This window comes from Palaemon carinicauda, chromosome 40, assembly GCF_036898095.1.
Source record: "Palaemon carinicauda isolate YSFRI2023 chromosome 40, ASM3689809v2, whole genome shotgun sequence".
NCBI lineage: Eukaryota > Metazoa > Arthropoda > Malacostraca > Decapoda > Palaemonidae > Palaemon > Palaemon carinicauda.
Window position 1 is genome coordinate 50,854,620 of NC_090764.1, and position 22,249 is coordinate 50,876,868.

At 47.9% G+C, this 22,249-nt stretch overlaps 1 protein-coding gene across 4 annotated transcripts in view; it reads left to right on the top strand.

Moving 5' to 3' along the window:
- The first annotated feature begins 675 nt into the window (after positions 1–675).
- Positions 676–22,249, top strand: part of LOC137631776 (myoneurin-like) — a 262,298-nt gene continuing 240,724 nt past the window's right edge. For 3 of the 4 annotated variants that reach the window (XR_011041946.1, XM_068363732.1, XM_068363733.1), the window contains exon 1: positions 678–938. The gene's annotated coding sequence lies outside the window, so the exon portion shown is untranslated. Of the gene's footprint in view, positions 939–22,249 lie in introns of all 4 variants that reach the window. The other variant, XM_068363734.1, reaches the window with a different exon arrangement.

Genomic DNA, 22,249 nt, shown 5'->3' on the forward strand with positions numbered 1-22,249 from the left:
GCAGTAGAAATATAACCTCGATGGTAAATCGGTCACTGGTATTCTAAAGGATGATTAGTTGGTAAACATTTATTATACAAAGTGTATAAAAATGCTATTGTTATCCAGCAGCTACCTGATATAGACGCCCTTGTTGGGCAAATGTAGACGTTTTACTACATCTCAAATGATAGGATCATATGTAAGAGTATGAATAGGCCTACCCCCCCCCCAGTAAATATTTTTAACATCTTGTAATTGATCTATTTTTTTTAATCATTGTGGCGCCGAATGACCTACCTGATCTCAGTAACTGGTCATCGGCCTAAACTACACAAAGTTACAAAACTAATCCAACCAAATTCAAAAGTGCTGCTATGGGTAATTTTCTTTAATGAATGATTATGTAATAAAGCAAATTAAAATCTCTTTGTATCCACTAAACATACATTGGTAAAATAAAATCCCCGGTAGTAATCTAGGCCTAAGCCAAGGTTCTGTTTGAATGAATGCAGACTATCATTTAAAGCCATTGGAATTTATGACGTTTGCAGTTAATATTTGCACAGACATTCAAATTCCTCTGGTTTTCCCTGAATTGCAGATATGAAAAAAAAAATCTTAAAAATTGTAATGCTTCTCCGAAACAGTCTCCTTACATTCACTGTAGTTTCCTAAATAGAGGTATATTTTATGAAGCATGGACCAGGTTTGATAATTTAAGAAAATAGAATTAATATAAGAATCAAAAGTTTGATAACTCTTGATTTTGGGTTTGCAAAAGGGTTTACTGCATTGTGTTAGCGTGTAAGGCGCGAATAGAACAATACTTATCCTCCAAGAATCAAGACTCAAGCAACAGTGTTTACTGTTTACTATTGAAGTAGCAAAAGACCATCATTGCACAAGTGCCAGTAAAACCCCCCAATGTCACGTTGAAATTACCTAAGATTAAATTGGTATGTCATTTGATTATCATATTGAAGTTTGTACATAACTGTTTTGGTGATGGTAGATAATTATGTGATGTTAATGTATAGGTAATGTATATTCTGAGATTGCCATGTTCATAAAATTCAGAATAGGATGATGAGTTATTAAGGAATGTTTGACTACTACGAAAGGTCAGTACAATGGTTTACTCTAAGGTCTCCTATGCTAGGCAATATTAAGGTCTTCGGGACCCTTTTCATATATTTGTGTGCTTGAAATTCTCTCCCAAGACATAGACCACATATTAGGTCAACTTGTTATCTTGCCTTTGATACATTGACCATTATTGTTTATACAAACCCCTTCATTCTATGTGTTCCCCACCTCCTTTATATACAACATTTTTCGCAATCCAAATGAGAAACGGGTTGGCTGTGTGTGTAGATTGTTAGTTCACTAGGCCTACTGTTGGCATAGAAAATGAGAATCCTTCCAATCTATGTCCGTTGTCACCTACACTAGTAAGTGTATTTACGAGAAGAAGCCTTTGTAGGGTGACGGCCAGATCCCGTAGAAAACGGGAATATTCTGAACTGTAGCCGTTGTTCTAAAAACGATTTTGGCGGGAGTAGCTAACTTAAAAAACCCACCTAACCTATGCTAAAAGCCGTATCCTTACCCAGGGGGGCTGCGCCCCCCCCCCGGACCCCCCTTACACAACAGTTTCCTTACCTACGAGTACGACGGGAGAAGCTAACTTAAAAAACCCACCTAACCTATGCTAAAAGCCGTGTCCTTACCCAGGGGGGCTGCGCCCCCCGTACCCCCCCTTACACAACATATTTAAGATCCGTAGACCATTTCCAAAAGTTTTTATTCTATACAAGATAACAGTCAGAGTGATAATAAACAAATTAGGACGCTTGGCCGTAGCGCTACAAACTACCCTACGAGAATGTTGGTCAACGAATTGATACTAACTGGTTTTTGCTCAGCCATGGCATTCTTCGCTTACAAATAAACATTATTTCAATGCTCCCACCCACCTCTTATGCCAAAATTTATATTAATCTAAGGCTAAACATGTGAAAATTTTTTTTTTTAATATTTAACTTAGCCGGTGAATATATAATAGCTGCTACTCAGCGGCTCGACAGAATACACACTCAAAAACTCGCGAGCGATCGCTATGAAGGTTGCGGGTGTGCCCACCAGCGCCACTATCGGCCAGATACCACTCTTGCATGTAAACAAACCCTTCAATTCTTCTCTGTCGACCTTGACGACAAGACGTATCAATACTCGCTGTGGAACCTGGAGTTTTTCAACATTTTTGGTGAAGTACTTCATTTTGGTTTGAGCTTTCGCAGTGCAGGTGTTTTATCTTCATCTTAAATCTTGAACTCGTTTTTGGATAGATTTAATTTTTGATGACAAGAGAGAGAGTATGGACTTTCTTTGACTTTTAAATGGCCGACCCTTCCCTTAGACGGAAGTGTGTTTTAGGCTTTTAGCAATTATCTTATCACGTTATAAATTAATTATAGATTTTCCTCTATATATTTTATATCTCAACAGCCTTTATTAGGCCTCTTCGATTAGCTTTCCATTTATAATAAACATCAAAATAAATTTTAATGATTTGTTTATATGCGACCTTTCCTGAGAGTAGGCGGTCCTAACTTGGAAACCGAAGTTAAACAACGTTGAGCCCTTTTCAATCGTAAATAACTTTTACAGAGCTAATGATTTAAAACTTATTAAATGAAATTTTTTTAGTAAATATTTTATGAAAGTTTTTTCTTTGAATAGTCTTCGTACTGTTTCAAAGATGAACTAACGTTTAGTTTATTTATGCTACGCAGTTTGCGCTCTATCGTTATGATAGAGAGAGAGAGTATCACGGTTTCACTTTGCAGAAAGAGTAAATCGATTCTGACGTTTTGTTCATTTTTCTTTCAAAGCTTAAATGTTTTAAATACTATTTTAAAGGAACTTTTTAATTGAAAAACCTTTCAGTTTTTTCCTTTGGTCAAATAACCTGTTTATTGACGAAAGGTAAGTGGGCTCTTCTCTTCGGGCGAAATCTAGAGAGAGAGAGGAGAGAGAACGTTCCGATCTTTATTCTCGTCCCAAGCGAGTAACGTTCTCGAGTCAGCTTTTTACTCTCGTCCCTAGTCTCTGTACGGGGAGAAAGGATAAAACGTTTTTAGTTTTTATTCTCGTCCCAAGGCACTGTACGGTGAGAGATTGAAAACGTAGTTTTGAATGAACTAGTGTTTAGTCTCCTTCCCAGCCACTGATCTTTTTATCTTAAAATATGTTTACTGTTTTTTTTTGCTTGTTTTAATGTGCTTACATTATACGACTGATTTCTCAATTATAACCTTTTGATGAGGGTAGAATTGCGTGCTTTAGGTAGAAATCAGTTTTATTCATACCTAATGTGAATTGTTAAAAAATTCGATTTCAGTGAAATAAGTGCAAAACAGAAAATCGTAGTGATAAAGTGATATTGCGCAAAGTGTTATCAGTGTTGCGACCGAGGGTTCGTCTGTTCGTGCCTGTCGTTCGCCTAGTCCGGGACCTCTTGCAAGCTCCCAAGCCCAGGGGAGAAGTAATGTCGTACGACTTATGGGTTCGAGAGGCCTTGATCAGCGAACAGACGTTCCCTCTATGGTAGCCTATCAGGTGTATCTCACCAAGATCGCCCCTACCATCAGACGAGAGAGACGATTTTCTCCTCGTCATCCGAAGGCTTTTCGCATAAGAAACCGTGGAACAAGGTTTCGAGGCCCCTTAAGCGAAAGTCAGTCCTTTCAGGACAGGTCCAGCGTCCTGGTTTTAACTATTAGGACAGCTCTGACACTATGCAGTCATCGGAAGACTGCTCGCCGCCTAAACAAAAACGTAACACAGGCTCCGAGAGTCTTTTTGTAGGCAAGGTTTTGCAGTCACAGACGTTACCCTCGTCTCTTACCGCAACCATTCCCGTTGTTCCTAAATGAGTTGTACGGCAAGACATGCAGAATAAGCTTGCCTCTCTTATGGAAGACTATTCTGCCGATAAGGTTCACGTTGATCCTAGCCGTTTATCTCATCGAGATCCTGGCCTTCAGCCGCCCAAACGAACCTTTGTGCGTCCTGTTGACGTTGGCGTAGCTAAGTCACGTCAGTCACGATATGTAGAGCCTCACTCGATGCGGTCACGTGTTGGCTTTCAGCCGCATTTGGACGTTAGGCTGCTTCCTAATGCTCCTGTTGACGTTCAGGACGTTCGCCAACCAGCGGAGTTGACTTGTTTTGACGCTGTGCGTCAACTACCGCAGTCTAGAGTTGTTTTGACTGCTCAGACTAGGCAGTCAAAACAGTCTCGAGTGGACGCCCAGCGTCCTACCGCACCTGTTGTTGACAGTTCACAGACTGTTAAGCAGTTACATGACGTTGCGTCCTGGTCCGCTACTAATGCACCAGTGCGTGTGGACTCTGCTTGTCAAGCATTGCCACCATGGCAGGTCTCTCCCTTGCTTGAGACTCGGCTATTGTCGGACAAGATTCCTTCAGATGAGGAAGTTGCTGTTCCCCCTCCTACTGATATTCCCTTGAGGACTCTGTCAGACGGAGAGGAGCCTAAAGCTGCTTAGCTCTCTATGGACTTTAAATAAATCATACTGATTTTTAAGGATCTTTGTCCGGATCTTTTTGTAACTGCTGCTCCTCGTTCGCCTAAACGTCAGAGTTTACACTAGGCCTAGCTACTTCGAAGCCGTTGTTTTTATAAGCTAGTGCTCTCTAGCTCTTCTAAGAGAGCTTTACGTTTGCTAGGCGACTGGTTTATCACCAGGAGGAGTTTGGGGGAGACAGCCTTTGCTTTCCCTACTTTTAAGCTGGCTTATAGAGTGAGAGTCTGATATGACACTCATAGACTCTCCCTGGCGCCTGGCCATGAGACGCTCCTAGATTTTATGGTCGACTTCAGAGCTAGACCATCTCCTGTTAGGAGTCTTTTTTCGAGCGTTTGAAGTTTTGCTGTGCAATTATGTCATGCATAAACAAGGCTATGAGGGATGGCTCCAATGATCTGACAGCCACGTTCTCTGCAGGAACAAGTTCCTCAGGGATGGCTCCAATGATCTGGCAGCCATGTTCACTGCAGGAGTACGTAAGAGGCAAGTGCGCTCAATGTGTTCATTGTCAAGACAAACTTCACGATGAAGTCTACCAGGCTGTCTTGACAGCATTAATGGAAGGCGGCTGGATGGTCTCTCTCGACCTTCAGGAGGCATTCTTCCACATTCCTATACACCCGGATTTCCAATCGTTTCTGAGGTTTGTTTACAGGAATGTGGGGTACCAGTTTCGAGCCCTGTGCTTTGGCCTCAGTCCTGCTCCTCTCGTGTTTACAAGGCTCATGAGGAATGTGGCAAAATCCCTCCATCTATCGGGGATCCGAGCCTCCCTGTACTTGGACGACTGGCTTCTCAGAGCATCGTCCAGTCTTCGCTGTCTGCAGGATCTACATTGGACGTTGAGTCTGGCCAGGGAGTTGGGACTTTTGGTCAACCTAAAAGTCCCTACTGATCCCATCCCAGATTATTCTATATTTGGGGATGGAGATTCGCAGTCCAGTTTTTTTTCGGGCTTTTCCGTCTGCCACCGATTAGAACAAGCCCTGCTCGAAGTCCAACTAATGCTGAAAAGATAACGTTTGTTCAGTCAGGAGTTGTAACAGTCTCGTAGGGACTCTCTCATCCCTGGAGCAGTTTGTCTCACTAGGGAGACTACACCTTGTGCCTCTCCGGTTCCATCTAGCCTCTCACTAGAACTAGGACAAGACGTTAGAGACGGTATCATTCCCAGTCTCCGAACCAGTGAAGGCATGCCCTAAATGGTGGCACAGCAATATCAGTCTGAGAGAGGGACTATCCCTAGCAGTCAAGAACCCAAACCACGTGTTGTTCTCCGACGCGTCGGATTTGGGTTGGGGTTGCGACCCTGGACGGTCGGGAATGCTCGGGTCTGTGGACCTCAAGTCAGAAGAGCATGCACATCAACGGCAAGGAGCTATTAGCAGTCCACTTGGCCTTGATGATATTCGAAAGCTTCTTCGAAACTAAGTGGTAGAGGTCAACTCAGACAACACCACAGCTTTGGCGTACATCTCCAAGCAAGGAGGCACACACTCCTTCACGCTGCTCGAGATCGCAAGGGACCTTCTCTTATGGTCAAGAATTCGAGGCATCTCCCTGTTGACGAGATTCATCCAGGGGGACTTGAACGTCTTGGCAGACTGTCTCAGTCGGAGGGGTCAGGTGATACCCACGGAATGGACCCTCCACAAGGACGTGGGCAAGAGTCTTTGGGCTACTTGGGGTCAACCCACCATAGACCTCTTTGCCTCCTCGTTGACCAAAAGGTTACCAATCTATTGCTCTCCATTCCTAGATACAGAAGCAATCTACATAGACGCGTTTCTACTGGATTGGTCTTTTCTGGACTTATATGCATTCCCACCATTCAAGATAGTCAACAAGGTACTGCAGAAGTTCGCCTCTCACGAAGGGACAAGGTTGACGTTGGTTGCTACCCTCTGGCCCGCGAGAGAGTGGTTCACCGAGGTACTTCAATGGCTGGTAGACTTTCCAAGAAGTCTTCCTCTAAGGGTAGATCTGTTACGTCAGCCCCACGTAAAGAATGTCCATCAAAGCCTCCCCGCTCTTCGTCTGACTTCCTTCAGACTATCGAAAGACTCTCAAGAGCTCGAGGCTTTTCGAAGGAGGCAGCCAGTGCGATTGCAAGAGCTAGGAGAGCTTCTACCATTAGAGTATACCAGTCGAAGTGGGAAGTCTTTCGAGACTGGTGCAAGTCAGCATCTGTGTCCTCGTCCAGTACCTCTGTAGCCCAAATTGCAGATTTTCTTTTACATCTGAGAAAGGTTCGCTCCCTTTCAGCTCCCACGATTAAGGGCTACAGGAGCATGTTGGCTTCGGTCTTTCGACATAGAGGCTTAGATCTTTCCAACAATAAGATCTCCTTAAGTCTTTCGAGACCTCTAAGGAACGTCGTTTGGCAACTCCTGGATGGAACTTAGACGTGGTCCTAAGGTTCCTCATGTCAGACAGGTTTGAGCCATTACATTCAGCCTCCCTGAAGGATCTCACCCTCAAGACACTTTTCCTAGTGTGCTTGGCTTCGGCTAAAAGGGTCAGTGAACTTCATGCCTTCAGTAAGAACATCGGCTTTTCTACAGAAAAAAGCCACTTGTTCACTTCAACTTGGTTTCCTGGCCAAAAATGAACTGCCTTCTCGTCCTTGGCCTAAATCTTTTGATATTCCTTGCTTATCAGAGATCGTAGGCAACGAACTGGAAAGAGTATTATGTCCTGTTAGAGCTCTTAAGTTCTATTTAGCTCGTACTAAGTCATTACTAGGTAAATCTGAGGCATTATGGTGCTCAGTTAAGAAACCTTCATTGCCTATGTCAAAGAATGCTTTGTCATATTTTATCAGATTTTTTTAATACGAGAAGCTCATTCTCACTTGAATGAGAAAGAGCGATGTTTGCTTAAGGTTAAGACGCACGAAGTTAGAGATATAGCAACCTCCGTGGCCTTCAAGCAAAATAAATCTCTGCAAAGTATTATGGACGCGACTTTTTGGAGAAGCAAGTCAGTGTTCGCGTCATTTTACTTAAAAGATGTCCAGACTCTTTACGAGGACTGCTACACACTGGGTCCATTCGTTGCAGCGAGTGCAGTAGTGAGTGAGGGTTCTACCACTATATTACCCTAATTCCTATATCCTTTTTAATCTTTCTCTTGAAATGTTTTTAATATTGTTTTTTGGGTTGTACGGAAGGCTAAGAAGCCTTTCGCATCCTGGTTGATTTGGCGGGTGGTCAAAGTCATTTCTTGAGAGCGCCCAGATTAGGGGTTTGATGAGGTCCTGTTGTATGGGTTGCAGCCCTTAATACTTCAGCTCCTGGGAGTCTTTCAGCATCCTAAGAGGATCGCTGGGCTTCGTGAGGAAGACAGACTTATAAAGCAGAGTAATCGTCTAAGTCAACTTCCTTACCAGGTACCTATATATTTTGGTTTTGTTATATTGATAACTGTCAAAAACTCTTAGCTTATACGCTGTAAACTTAATTAACTCTGGTCTCTACCCACCTCCTTGGGTGTGAATCAGCTATTACATATTCACCGGCTAAGTTAAATATTTAAAAATGATATTTTAATTATAAAATAAATTTTTGAATATACTTACCCAGTGAATATATAAATTAAAGGCCCTCCCTTCCTCCCCAATAGAGACGCACGGGACGAGAAGAATTGAAGGGTTTGTTTACATGCAAGAGTGGTATCTGGCCGATAGTGGCGCTGGTGGGCACACCCGCAACCTTCATAGCGATCGCTCGCGAGTTTTTGAGTGTGTTTTCTGTCGAGCCGCTGAGTAGCAGCTATTATATATTCACCGGGTAAGTATATTCAAAAATTTATTTTATAATTAAAATATCATATTTCTTCTCCACGCAAATAAATAATAAGAGAGAAATAAATTAATCAAGGTTAACTGTTGATGTCCATGGTGTCACGAAGTCTCGTTATGTTCGTATGTTTGTTTCAAGCTTACTTAACTCCTCCACATTGTGCACTGTGACAATTTTCGCCTAAATGCAAAGTAGCTCCACCCACTGAGCTCGGTGCGCTCCAATGGAAACGCGGTACCCTCTCTAAAGACATTACTCTTGGCTATTAACTTTGGCCGACTCTTCGCTTGATGATTAGTTTAACATGACCTGTTTACGCAGGTATATATTTCGTAATATTTTTCTCTCCCATTTTTACGATCTTTACTTCAAATATGCCAGTCGGAATCCAAATACATTTTAATCACTCCTCTTGATTGTTTTTTCTTGATATTTAGTAGAGAATATACTTCTGCTGTTGATTTTCAAATAAAAAATCCTCAGGTTAATCATGGCTAGCTTTTTTGATAGATCTGATTATACCCCACATGAAGCCATTAGACTATGCTTAACTAATAATAATAAAGAAACTTTGTAATTTCTTTGTGATCATGAAGTGCTTTCGTCAGAAATGAAATGTTTCAAGCCCTTGACTTAATGTACAGTTTGACATTACTGGCAGTGTTGTGGTAAAGTTAGAAACAGCAAACTAAGAAGCATACCCAGTGCATTTGCTCTGTGAGCAATTACAAGGGTAGTTTTGTGGATAAGTGTCACATTGAACGCAACCCGTTGCCCCAGTTTTTAAACCTGATTCGTATTACTCAGACTCCGATTATTAAGGTATGATATTACAGGCTAAGTCTTAGCATAAGCTAAGGATACATCTGTCAAAGGGGGCTTGCAGGGGTGTGCCCCCCTACTAAAGTAAGGATATGCATTCTAGGTTAGGTTAGGTGGGGAATTTTAAGTTAGTTGGTATTCTTGTGTTTGTTTCCTTTTAAAAACCGGACCATGCTAAAGATTGAGAAGTCTGTTTTCAAAAGAAAATAAAGCTTGAAAGAAGACAGAACTCATGCGAGAATGGTACTCGAGAGAAACTGTGGCAGTTAGCATTGTTTGCATGGAAAAAAAAATTTTCTGTTTAATTTCTTGTGGTTTTGCTGGTTTCGGCTGTTCTCCCATTACTATTGGGGTTATGTTAAAGGGTGGTAATAAAAAAACTATTTGTTCCGTAACTGAAATACAAACCACACTATTTACATGGGGGGTAATTACTTCGGCGTAGCTGAATGACGAGCCATAAAAGTTTTAACGAGGGTTTCCTACCCCGCCGCTAGTTAGCGGGGGGTAGGGAGGGGAAGCAAGCTACCCCCCCCCCCACACACACACATACACTGGTGAAAGGCTCACTTTACTTTTGGCTCGGGAAGAGAACAGACCTGTCTGTGCTCTCCCTCGCTTTGACTGCCATAATTAATCTGTATTTTTTGCTTTTTCTTTTTTGCAGTGTGATTGAAGTTGGCCTCTGCCGTTATGCGTACTTGCCTTGGATTTCCTGGCCGCCCTTGTGGGACCTTTATGTCGGTGGTCGACACTGATCCCCACACCTTGTGTCCTCACTGTAGGGGCCAACGGTGTGATAGCGATAATGTAAGTATTGAATGTAGGGAGTGGTCTACCTCCCAGTGGGAGAGGTTTGCCCGGCGCCGTAAGAAGAAGGCCAAAAGGGATCTTTCTCCTTCAGAGGCTTCTCTGAAAAGAGAAAATTCCAGGACTTCTTCTTCTGTTGCCCTTTCCTCCTCCAAAGCTCCCCCTCGAGCGGCCTCTTCCGAGAGGCCGGCGAGTGGTAGCGTAGACCGCTGTGCTTTTGACCGATCCCGGGGTGCGGGAGAGGTAGTTGCCTCCCATAGCGAGGCAGCTGCCCCTCCTCCCCCGGAGGAGGATTTTATGTCTAATAATGATTTGTTACAGCTTTGGGCTTCCTTGGGGCTGCAGGGTTCGCCCTCCAAGGAAGCCCTGTTTGACATGATCAAACTGGGTGCAGCCGTCAAACAATCGCCAACTACAGCGGAGATAGATCCTCTGTCTGTGGTTGACGTTGTTGTGACGGAGACATCCCGTGGGTCTAGCCAAACCCTCGTTCCTGTGGCTGAGGTAGCTGACGGCTTAGACTCTCCCTCCGAACATCCTTCGAGGGAGGATCTAAGTCCCACGGTCTCTCCTGCCGGCGATTCTCCCTTTTGGGGGAGTTCGCTTACAGAGACTTCTCTTCGGAGGCCCATCGATGGTCAGCTTGCTGATCCCACGGCCCCTCGTGGGCGTATAAGGCGGAAGGCTCGTCCTCCCCTTCGCCGTAGAGGCCTTCCTTCCCCTTATAAGGGGCTTAAGAGGCGCCTCTTCGGGACCACAGTCCTCTGCGGAGGAGACGACTCGCCGTTCACCAGTCCTGCCAGCTACCAACCTAGACCTCTCCGGGGATCGTTCGCGATCACCTTCGGAGGATGGTCGTCCTTCGGGACATAGTGACCTGTCTCCCAGACCATCCACTTCCAGAGCTCCAGATTCGCGTGACGCCCCACCTGATACTGCCACTGCGCAGTCTCCTGGCTCTTCGGGGTTGAAGAGTCTTGAGCGCAAAACCGCGCCTCTTGCCCTCAAGCGCCAGGCTCCGCCTGAGCGCTCTCCTGTTGCTGACGCTGCTGTTCCTGACTTAGCGCCACAGCGCTCTCCTGATGCTGACGCTGCTGTTCCTGACTTAGCGCCACAGCGCTCACCCTCACGCGTTCGCGCCACCGTTCCTGCTACGCGCCAGGGTCCCCCTGTGCGCCCACGCCCTTTGGCGCCCCGGCGCCCTCCAGCAGTTCCTGATATAGCGCGCCAGTGCTTACCCGCGCATACACGCCCACCAGCAGTTCCTGATACGGCGCTCCAGCGCTCACCTGCGCATACGCGTCCACTGGTGCCCCAGCGGCCACCTGCGCTAGGGCGCCCACCAGCAGTTCCTGACACGGCGCTCCTGCGCTCACCTGCGCATACGCAGCCACCTGCGCTCATGCGCCCACCAGCGCCCCGGCGCCCACCAGTTCCTGCATCGTCGCGCGAAGTCCAGGTGGCACCTCCGCTGGCGCACAGGCGCCCACAGGCTCCTCCGGACCCGTCGTGCCGGTCTGGGGAGATGCGCGATACGCGCCCACACGCGATTCCAGCTCCAGCGCCCACGCGCTCACCAATGCGCTACGACATCTCAGCGCGTCGCCCAGGAGGCTCCCATGTTAGCGCACGGGTGCTCACGGCCGCCTCTGGGCTCTCCCTTCAGACCGCGCTTGCACGACGCTCCAGTTACGCGCCCTGTTCCTGCTACACGCCCCATTCCTGTATTCAAGGCGACCAAGGTAACCCTTCAGCGTACACCAGAGCTCCCTCATCCAACTGCGCGCCCTGCGCGGCCGCCACAGCAATGCACTCCGGTGCGACCGCATCCTGATGCGCGCCATGCGCGCCCACGATCGCCGGCGCGGCCAACACGCCCACAGGCGAGCATGCCGGTCTTATCTGACCAGCGCCAACCTCCGCGTCAACGCGCCATCCCGGCCGCTCGCGACCCTGCTACAGCGCTCATGCGCCCTCGCCCGGTTCTTCCGGACACGCGCTCAGGCGCCTCCGTTATCTCGCGCTCTTCGGGGCCGCATCAGGTCTCTGCGCGTTCGGCCGCCTCCAGCGCCGGCTCCTGCTTGCCACACGCCCTCGCCGTCGCCTACGCGCTCTCGCGACCACGCTCCCGCTCCAGCCTCTGCGTGCCCACGCGCCCACTCTATCACCAGCGCGCCATTGCTCCATCGCTCCTGTATCCCCGCCTGCGCGCCCTCGCGCCTGCGCCCGCCCCCGCCCGCGTGAGATTCCAGTATCGCCCCAGCCATTCACAGGCGACCCTGACCAGGGCCCGGCACACGAGCCCCAGCGCGAGGGCCACCAGGCGGACAGTTCGTCGTCTCGTTCCCCTCCCTGCAAGCGCAGACCAGCGCGCTCGCCGGAGGAGGGGCGCTTCCCGAATAGGTCTAGGGACTCTTCTCTTTCAGCCCTACAGGCGAACTCTCGTTTGTCGACTCCTCCTACGGATCCCTCGATCCCCTTCCCTCCAGAGGGGGTGTCTGACAGCGCGACTGTCAGCCAGCAGCCCTTGTTCGGCACCCTTGTCAGAGCCCTTGTGCAGGCTATTAAGCCCGCCCTATCTGACTCGGGCCACAAACCAGCGGCTGCTTCCTCCCCCATGAAGAGGAAGAGAGAGGTTTCTCCCGTGGAACCTCCTTCGAGGCCTATTCTGTCTCCTCGCAGATCCTTGCGCAAGGCTCCTTCTCCCCCTCAGACCTTCTCTCCCTCCCCTGCAGAGGAGGATTGCCCCTCCTCAGGAGAGTCGGATGAGCCGGACCACTCCCCCATCGCACCAATGGAGGCGGCTCCGCCTCTCCTTGAGAGGTCGTCTCGTCCAGAGGTGAAGAAGAGCCTACCCCCTTCGCTAGTCGAGTCCTATATCCCGCCCAGGAGGGAACCTAAGGACTCTAAGACGATTCCCAAATCGTCAACGAGGATCAGGCAGGAACCGTCTAGAGCCGTCGAGGATATCCACGTGTCCCCCCAGGAAGAGCCACTGGGGACGGGAGACTTTGCTGCCAGTCCTTCGGGAGAAGAGCACCAGGAGTCAGAACACGCGTTCTTGCAAGTCCTGACCCTCATGAGGAACCTCAATGGGATCCCGGACCCTGAGGTCCCACCTCGCGAAGGGAAGGACATGGTCCTGGACCGCGTCTATGGCACCCAGAAACCCTCTAGGGCCAGTGCAGGTTTGCCCTGGTCTCAGGGGATGAAGAGTGCCAGGGACAAGGTCGAGGGCCAGCTCTCTGAGCTTGCCTCCTCCAGCAGATCGAGTTCCGGTAACAAGCCCCTCCCTCCTCCACGAGTCCATCAGAGGAGGTACTTCGAGATCCTCGAGGAGTCTTGTCTGAGTCTTCCTTTACACCACTTCGTGGAAGAACTCACAGGGGGAATCCCTCTTGAGAGACTCTCCAACCAGCACGTGTCCTTCTCAACCACTGAGATCCTAAGCCAGGAGAAGGTCACCAAGTGTGCCATGCAGGCAACTTCGTGGCTCGACATCTGGCTGGGGTCTCTGGGCATCCTGGTGCGGTCCGAGGACCTCTCCAAAGAAAGCACCAGGAAAGCGCTGGAGACTTTCCTACTCTCGGGCACACGGACCATTGAGTTTATGGCCCACCAAGTCTAGAGCTTGTGGGCCAATATGATCCTCAAGCGTCGGGACGCTGTGGCCGAGAGGTTCCATCATAAGGTCCCCAGTGCAGAGGCTAACAGGCTCAGACACACTTCTGTTCTCGGTAAAAGCCTGTTTGAGCCTAAGGACGTGGAGCTCACTGCTGAGAGGTGGAGGAAATCCAACCAGGATTCCCTCATCCACAGGGCCCTGACATCGAGGCCCTACAAACCTCCAGCAGTCCAGCAGCCCCGTCCGGCTAAGGACACAAAGAAGACGACCACAGCGAAGCCCAAGGTGTCTAATCCCTTTCCTGCCAAGAGCAGAAGGGGCAAGAAGTCCTCCAGGGGAGGCAAAAACCCTAGAGGTACCAGCCGAGGCCGGAAACGCTAGGGTTGGCAATCCCCCTGCATGTTCACCAGTGGGGGGATGCCTACAGAGTTGCGCGACAAGGTGGCAGCAACTCGGGGCGGATGCCTGGACGATCTCCGTGATTACTCTAGGTTATCGCGTCCCGTTCACAGCCTCTCTACCTCCCCTGACAGCGAATCCAGTGTCGTTGAGCTCTTTTGCCATGGGATCGGCAAAAGGGCAGGCCCTCCGGGCAGAAGTCCAGACCATGTTGAAGAAGGACGTTCTCCAGGAGGTTGTAGACGGGTCCCCAGGCTTTTACAGTCGACTCTTTCTTGTGAGAAAGGCGTCTGGAGGCTGGAGACCAGTCATCGACCTCTCGACCCTGAACGGGTTTGTCAAGCAGACTGCGTTCAGCATGGAGACGGCAGACACAGTCAGACTTGCGGTGAGACCACTAGACTTCATGTGTACACTGGACCTGAAGGACGCGTACTTCCAGATCCCAATCCATCCGTCTTCAAGGAAGTACCTAAGATTTTGCCTAGACAACAAGATCTGCCAGTTCAAGGTGCTGTGTTTCAGTCTCTCCACAGCCCATCAGGTGTTCACCAGAGTAGTCACCATCATCTCTTCGTGGGCCCACAGGATCGGCATCCGTCTCCTTCGTTATCTGGACGACTGGCTGATCCTAGCGGACTCGGAGGCAACCCTTCTTCGCCGCCGAGACAAACTCCTCGAAGTTTGCCAGGATCTAGGGATCGTGGTAAATCTCGAGAAGTCCTCCCTGCAGCCCTCTCAGAAACTGGTATATCTAGGCATGGTCATAGACACCAATCTCCACAAAGCCTTCCCATCAGACGAAAGGATATCAAGGCTGAGGAAGGTTGCGAGACCTTTCCTCAATTGAGAAGAACTCCCAGCCCAATCGTGGCTTCGTCTCCTCGGCCACCTCTCCTCCCTGACCCGTCTCGTTCCCAACAGTCGCCTCAGGATGAGATCCCTCCAGTGGCGACTCAAGTCCCGGTGGAGTCAAGGACACGACTCCCCGGACACCTTGTTCCCTATGGGACCTGCGGAATGGGCCGACCTCAGTTGGTGGGTGGCAGACGAGAATCTACGAAAGGGAGTGGATCTTCTCGTCCCTTCCTCAGATTTGATGCTGTTCTCGGACGCATCAAACAAAGGGTGGGGGGGCCCACGTTCTGAGCCACAGGACCTCAGGCCTGTGGTCAGAATCAGAAAAGTACCTTCACATGAACCTGCTAGAAATGAAGGCCGTGTTCCTGGCACTTCAGAAGTTCCACCAAGTCCTGGCGGGCCACTCTGTGGTGGTGATGAACGACAACACCACGGTGGTGGCTTATATCAATAAGCAGGGAGGTACCTTCTCGGAACAGCTATCCCATCTTGCAGTAGAGATCCTGAGATGGTCCGAAGTCCACTCAATTTCACTAGCGGCTCGCTTCATTCCGGGCAAAAGGAATGTGCTCGCCGACAGTCTGAGCAGAACGACGCAGATAGTGAGTACCGAGTGGTCTTTGGATCCTCAGATAGCCAACAAAGTCCTGACTTTGTGGGGTTCCCCGACCGTGAATCTGTTCGCTACGGCGCTGAACACCAAGCTCCCGCTGTACTGCTCCCCAGTCCCGGACCCCAAGGCTCTCTAGCAGGATGCCTTCCAACAACGGTGGGACAACGTTGATGTGTACGCCTTTCCCCTGTTCTGTCTGATGAGGAGGGTACTCAACAAGACCAGAACATCGGTCAATCTCTCAATGACCTTGATAGCTCCGGACCTTCTGCAACTCCTCACGGAGATTCCGATGGTGCTACCTCCACGTCGCGAGCTACTCAAACAACCACACTCCAACATCTACCACAAAGCCGTAGCTTCGGTTTGACTTCATGCCTGGAGACTATCCAGCATCTCCTCACAGAGAGAGGATTTTCGTAACAAGTTGTGAACAGGATGTCTGGCCACCTGCGCAAGTCTTCCGCAGGAGTCTACCAGGCGAAGTGGCGAGTTTTCTGTGGTTGGTGCCGTGGAAGGGGTATCTCTCCCCTCGATGCCACTTTACCAGCAATAGCGGAGTTCCTCGTTTATCTGCGAGAGGAAATGCGCCTTTCAGTCTCGGCAGTGAAAGGCTATCGCTCAGCCTTAAGTCTTGCCTTCAGGCTTAAAGGAATGGACATTTCCTCCTCGCTGGAACTTTCTCTCCTCATACGGAGTTACGAACTTACATGCCCTCAGTCGGAAGTGAGACCTCCTCCTTGGAACGTGGTTCGAGTTCTCAGGTCTCTTAAGAGACCTCCCTACGAACCATTACGCCAGGCTTCCGATTGCCACCTTACCTGGAAGATGGTGTTCCTGCTAGCTTTGGCCTCGGCCAAGCGAGTCAGTGAGCTTCATGGTCTCTCGTACGATGTCGCCCATTCAAGGGGATGGGGGGAGGTAACGTTCAGCTTCGTCCCTGAGTTTGTTGCCAAGACTCAGAACCCGGGAGTGCCGGACCCAAGGTTCGACTCCTTCCTGGTTTCGAGTCTCCGTTCTGTAACAGATGACCCAGACCATCTCCTACTGTGCCCAGTCAGGAGTCTGAGGTTGTATCTTAAAAGAACAGCTGCAGTTCGCCCCCAGGTGCGAGCTTTGTTCGTGAGCACCGGGGAGACGAAGAGGAGGGTCACCAAAAATGCCATCTCAGCCTGGATTTGCAAGGTAATACATCTGGCCTTGAATCCTGACCCTCCTCCGTCACGTCGCCCTAGAGCGCATGACGTCAGGGGCGTGGCTATGTCCTTGGCCTTCAAGAAGAACTTTTCAGTGACGCAGGTCCTGCAAGCTGGGGTGTGGAAGCGTCAGACCACCTTCACGGCCCACTACCTGCAAGACGTGACACACATGAGGCTCGATACGTTCTCTATCGGCCCTGTGGTGGCTGCACAACAGCTGTTCTAACCTCAGGCTCCTTATTGGATAAGTAGCAGAAGGTTGAGGGCATTGTTACCCGGTTTTAGGCTGCGTGAATGAAAAGATCTGTCTGGCCCTTATTCTTTTCTTCATCCTCTCCTCCCTTGGAGAAAGCAGCATCCTGGGTCCTTTGCACAGCTGACCTCGAACCTCTGCAGGTAAGCCATGCTTCCTTGTGTTCCTAGTATTAAGATGTATTACTGTCATGTCCCCATACCCTGACGAAGTTGTATTGGGAGAGTCCTAGCCTAGATTTCCATCTGAAGAACTCCAGGTCAACTTCCTAGGACGAGTCACTTCTCATCTTCACACACAGCTTACATAGGCCGCAGCAGTTTCACAACTGCCAGCGAGGAGCAGGGACCCCCTCACCCCTTGAGTTCGTACAAACTTGGGTTCGGGGTCCCCGGGCAAGCCAAAGCCAGTATGGCAGGGTACTTACCACCCTTCCTAAGGGTTAAGTCACCCCATGTAAATAGCGTGGTTTGTATTTCAGTTACGGAACAAATGACAAATTCGTAGATAATTTGCATTTTTCCTAACTATACAAACCTTAGCTATTTACACATATGTGCCCGCCAGCCCTGTCCCCCAAAATAAGTCCTACCTCTAAGTAAAGTGAGCCTTTCACCGGTGTGTGTGAGGGGGGGGCCGGTGTAGCTAGCTACCCCTCCCTACCCCCGCTAACTAGCGGTGGGGTAGGAAACCCTCATTAAAACTTTTATGGCTCGTTATTCAGCTACGCCAAAGTAATTACCCCCATGTAAATAGCTAAGGTTTGTATAGTTAGGAAAAATACAAATTATCTACGAATTTGTCATACTTTTGCAGAATATAATAGCATCAGAAGACAATAAAGCATCAAGAAAAATAACAGAAAATTTTAGTATTCCCACACAATTACAAACCTTTTGCTCTTTACTACTGATATACTGTATTGTTCTAGTGTTGATTGTCCACCACAACTAATGGCCAAGTCCTCTGCCTTCTGGCTTCGCTGACGGGATGCCTCGTCGAGAACACTCAACAGGTGTAGGACATCCTGCCAAGTGGCCTGACTGCCAGCGGAGACAGTGATAGTGGCCAGGGACTGCTCCAGCCAACTCACAACTTTCGTTGGAACCGTTTTGAAGCGCTTTCGTCTCAGCTCTCTCCGGTCCAAGCTACGCCGATAATATGCAGACCTGTCAAGGAGGACAACTGTACAGCATAAATCTTCAGCAGTTCGCCCTCTCCAGAGGTGGCACTGCTGAACCAGGCCTTTCTCCCTGCATCACGTCTCTCTTGGGCTTTTCAGCACCAGTTGAGGAGACGTTCTTTCATGTTGGGGTACGAGATCTTGGGACCCCTATAATCAAGAAAGCCTCCTTGATATCCCCCTTCAGGAACCTTCCCAGCTCTGCGGTCTGCTGACCGGAGCTTCCTGCGGTATACTTACTGGCACAGTAGGTCTTAAAATTCTTCAGGAACTGGACAAAACTCTGGCCAGTTCCTAGCTGGAAGATCCCAGGCTTGGGGCTCTTCCTGGAGTCAAGGTCCTTGAGCAGGTCGGATAGACGGCGGTCTGACTGGAGTGACTGGACATGGTCAGTGAAGACCGTGTCGGCTGAGCTGAGACTGGGATAGGAGCCGGAGGTATCACCAGAAGTTTCACTGCCAGAATCTTCACTGGCCGACTCCTGTGACAAGGACAATATTTCGGGTATGGCTGGTCTGGTCTGGTCGTGTCCTTGGCCTGGTGTCTACACTTTGGGATGGCCCCTGTTTTGGTATGAACTGCCTCAGCTGTAGCTGCTGGAGCCTTTTCCAGCCTACTGGCTACTGCCAGGTTAACCAGGAACTGCTCCCCTAGTCCACTTGTCAAAGTTCTTGGCAGACTAAAACGGTTGGTTACTGGAACAGATGAGGAGGCAAAAGGTCCACACCAAGCAGGAGACTTGCAGAAGCCTGGTACAGGTAGGAGTGCCGGTGAGAACCCTGGAGGGGGCTGTAGACCTCCAATCACCGGCCCCTCTCCGGTTACAGGAATGGCCAGACCATTGACGTTTGGCCAAGCCGGGGACGTAGAATGAGCACTGGTGGTCACTGTGGTTGTGACCCCAGTGGCAACGTGGTATGTTGGTGACGGCTCAGCGCTCTTTAGTGCCGCCACCTGGAGTGTCAGGGATCTCACCTGAGTCGCCAGGTCATTGACAATCTTGAAGAGGCCCTCCGCATCTCGACTTAGGCTCTTCTTAGCCTTTCGGCCGTTGGTCGATGATGAAACTATGACTGAAAGGTAAGTGTTTCCCAGGTTTGGACACCAAAAATTATGTAGTGGTTTGCCGACTGTGGTCAGACATAGCACTCAGACTGCCTAGTGTCTGAATGCCATCCACACCTTAGGGTTCCACTACACAATAAATACTGTGGAGTGTCCAGATATGTGGGCAAAAAGTAAACAATCGAGAATGAACTGGGCACCACCCCTCGATTTTATACTGTAATATATTAAAAAAAGGCTTACAGTCCTCAGTGCTATACAGTACAGTATGTCATAGTTATTCTATACCCATAAAAATGGATAAGAGGCAAGACCAACTATAATAATTTTTTCTAGGTGCCTCTTCTTACAAACTTACTGGAAGAATAAACAGATTCTTCACAAGCATCATTCCATTACAGCCAGGCCAATCCACAATAATATTCTGTCCCATCAAATTTGCTCACACTTGGGATTTTTTTCAATACGAAGATTCAATTCCCTGCTTGATACATTACGTGGCTTTCAAAGGCAATTATACTTTTATCTTTTTGTTTTTAGTATATTGAACAACACAGACGTTCTGCAGAAGCTAAGTCACTTTAAGATTTGGACATTACAAACTACACGTATTGGCAAAGTATAGGTCTCTAGATTGTGTTCACTTGTGCTTTATGAAGTGCAGCTTGGATAATTTTATTTTGTATTACAAGAATACTATCAGCAGGTAGAAACTTTTAATCAGAAAGGATATCACCTTACTATGGGGCTATTTTCAACCCCTGTCAAGTGAGTACTTCCTGTCGGGAACAGTAACTCCACTATGCCCTTTCTTGATCTGACACTGTTGTTAACCCAAGCCAATGGCACCACATCAGACATGTAGGTGTGTGTACGTTCAGTATGTAACATTTATTATGACGATTCATGTATCTTTGGAATGACGTATTTTGATTACTTTGTCTTTGATATCTGCATGCTTATTCATGAAAGTACTTCTCTGTTCTCTTCATCTGAATTGCCTTTAATTACATCAAATGGCAACAATTTAAATTCTTGTAAATACCACAGGAAACAAAGATCTCAGTATTCAGGTGATACCTCTATGCTCTGGTGGCAAACTAATCACCGATCATTGATTTCAATTCTAGGTTTGATTAATTTTGTGTCAAATGTGAGAGTAGGTTATTCTTGCCAACACCTGTATCTCTGATTAGCACAACTTTGAATAAATAATCATATTCATTGTCCCTGTTCCCCATTTTTCACAGCCGAAAATGACCACTGTTACAAAACTGGTGATAGGTAACAAATGTATCGGTGTAAAACAGGTTACGAAAGCCACACTTATCAACAGAACATTAGAATTCTCAACTCGTTCAGTTCAGTTGTTGGGCGGAGGTTTGAAAATCATTAACTAATCTTTTCAGGTCGACCAGAACCAAAATGTCTGAAATACAATGGATCAGAACGGAGAATTTTCCTCACGGTCAACTAAAATGGCAAACCGTTACGCCTCTACTTGACTCCCTACTGTGTGTAGGGCGTCATTGCAATTACATGTTAAGAGAAACAAAAGCAGATTAGATAATTTTTTTGGGCTTGAGGCTCATTAAACAAAAACAATGAAAAAAAAAATGACAAATTGGTAAGTAATTTGTATTTTTCCTAACATACAAACAATTAATAAAGTTTTTTCACACAAACTTATTCATTGTATTGTTTACAAACAATAGCAAGCCCCGCCCACAAGGTGGCCAGACAAACGTTATCAGTTTCTCATTACCTTTACGAACGTTAATAAGCTCCACCTACAAGGTGGTCAGATAGACTTTGTCAGCTTCTCATTGTGTTTATGAATGTTAGCAAGCCTTGCCCACAAGGCGGGCGAGCAATGATCGCTACACCAACTGTTTTGTTTTCATTGGCGCATGTGCTCACATCTTAAAAATACTACAGCTAGTCGATGATCAAATTCCTTGGGCAATTATGTTATGATTCGTTGCACATACATCATTCCCGCAAGCGGGCTCATACTCTTTGTCAAACGTTTACCCAGAGGCAAAGAAGTTACGCATGCGCAACTACAGACGGACATGCGCTTATGTGGGCAAGCAATCTTTCTGCCATCGAGGACTATAGACTATCTTACAATTAGAACGCTGTTCTAATAAATCATTAGTGTTGATGGCTATATTCCTTACAGGAAACCAGGTTATGCATTACTCTACTTCCTTCCTGTAACCAGACATACTGGATATGCAATCTTCCTTCATCCTAGGCAGTTCCTTCCTAACTTCCAATTGGAGGTCATAGTTCTAAAAGATATTGACACCAGAAACTTCACATAAGCAAATCTGTTTCCTGAAAGGGAACATTTGAAACTTATACAAGTTTTGTCAATGGGAAATACAAACGATTTTGTTGTTCATAGGAAGGAGGAGGTCTCAGGTACGAAAGTTTATCAACATTCTCCAAGTGAATTCCAGACACAACTAGTAATTCAGGATATGCTCGTATGTTTGTTCGCCTACCTGGTCAGTGTTACGGGTCCGTAGATGGACTTATGCATACATTACCTGTCCAACAATAGATTGAAGATACGTCTTAATCTTACCTTTCGAAAGTAGTTGTATGCGATGGGTCTTTACTAACCGGTCTTTTGCCTGAAAGGAGATTTTCTGTAATAACATCTTCCTCTAAGGAGCACTGGCTACCTTGCTTAACCGATTTGTAACATACTTACTAGGCCAACTTTCATTGGATTGGTGGCAGGTGGAGCAAAATTCCCCCCCCCCCCCCTTCATAGCATGTGCATGCATCTGGTTGCACATCCTGACATCAACTTGAGATGTTACTTGGTACGCAATCTGTAGACCCCTCAGGAGGAACCGAGGAGAATTGACTTTTTGCTTGAGGATCAAGGTCGCTTGTTCAACTCAAGGGAACTTGCTAACCCTGGGGGGATGAGGCAACAGGCACATTCCAATGTTGGGGGGGAATTTTTTCCTCAGGTGCTGGTACAACCTCTCCCGCAGT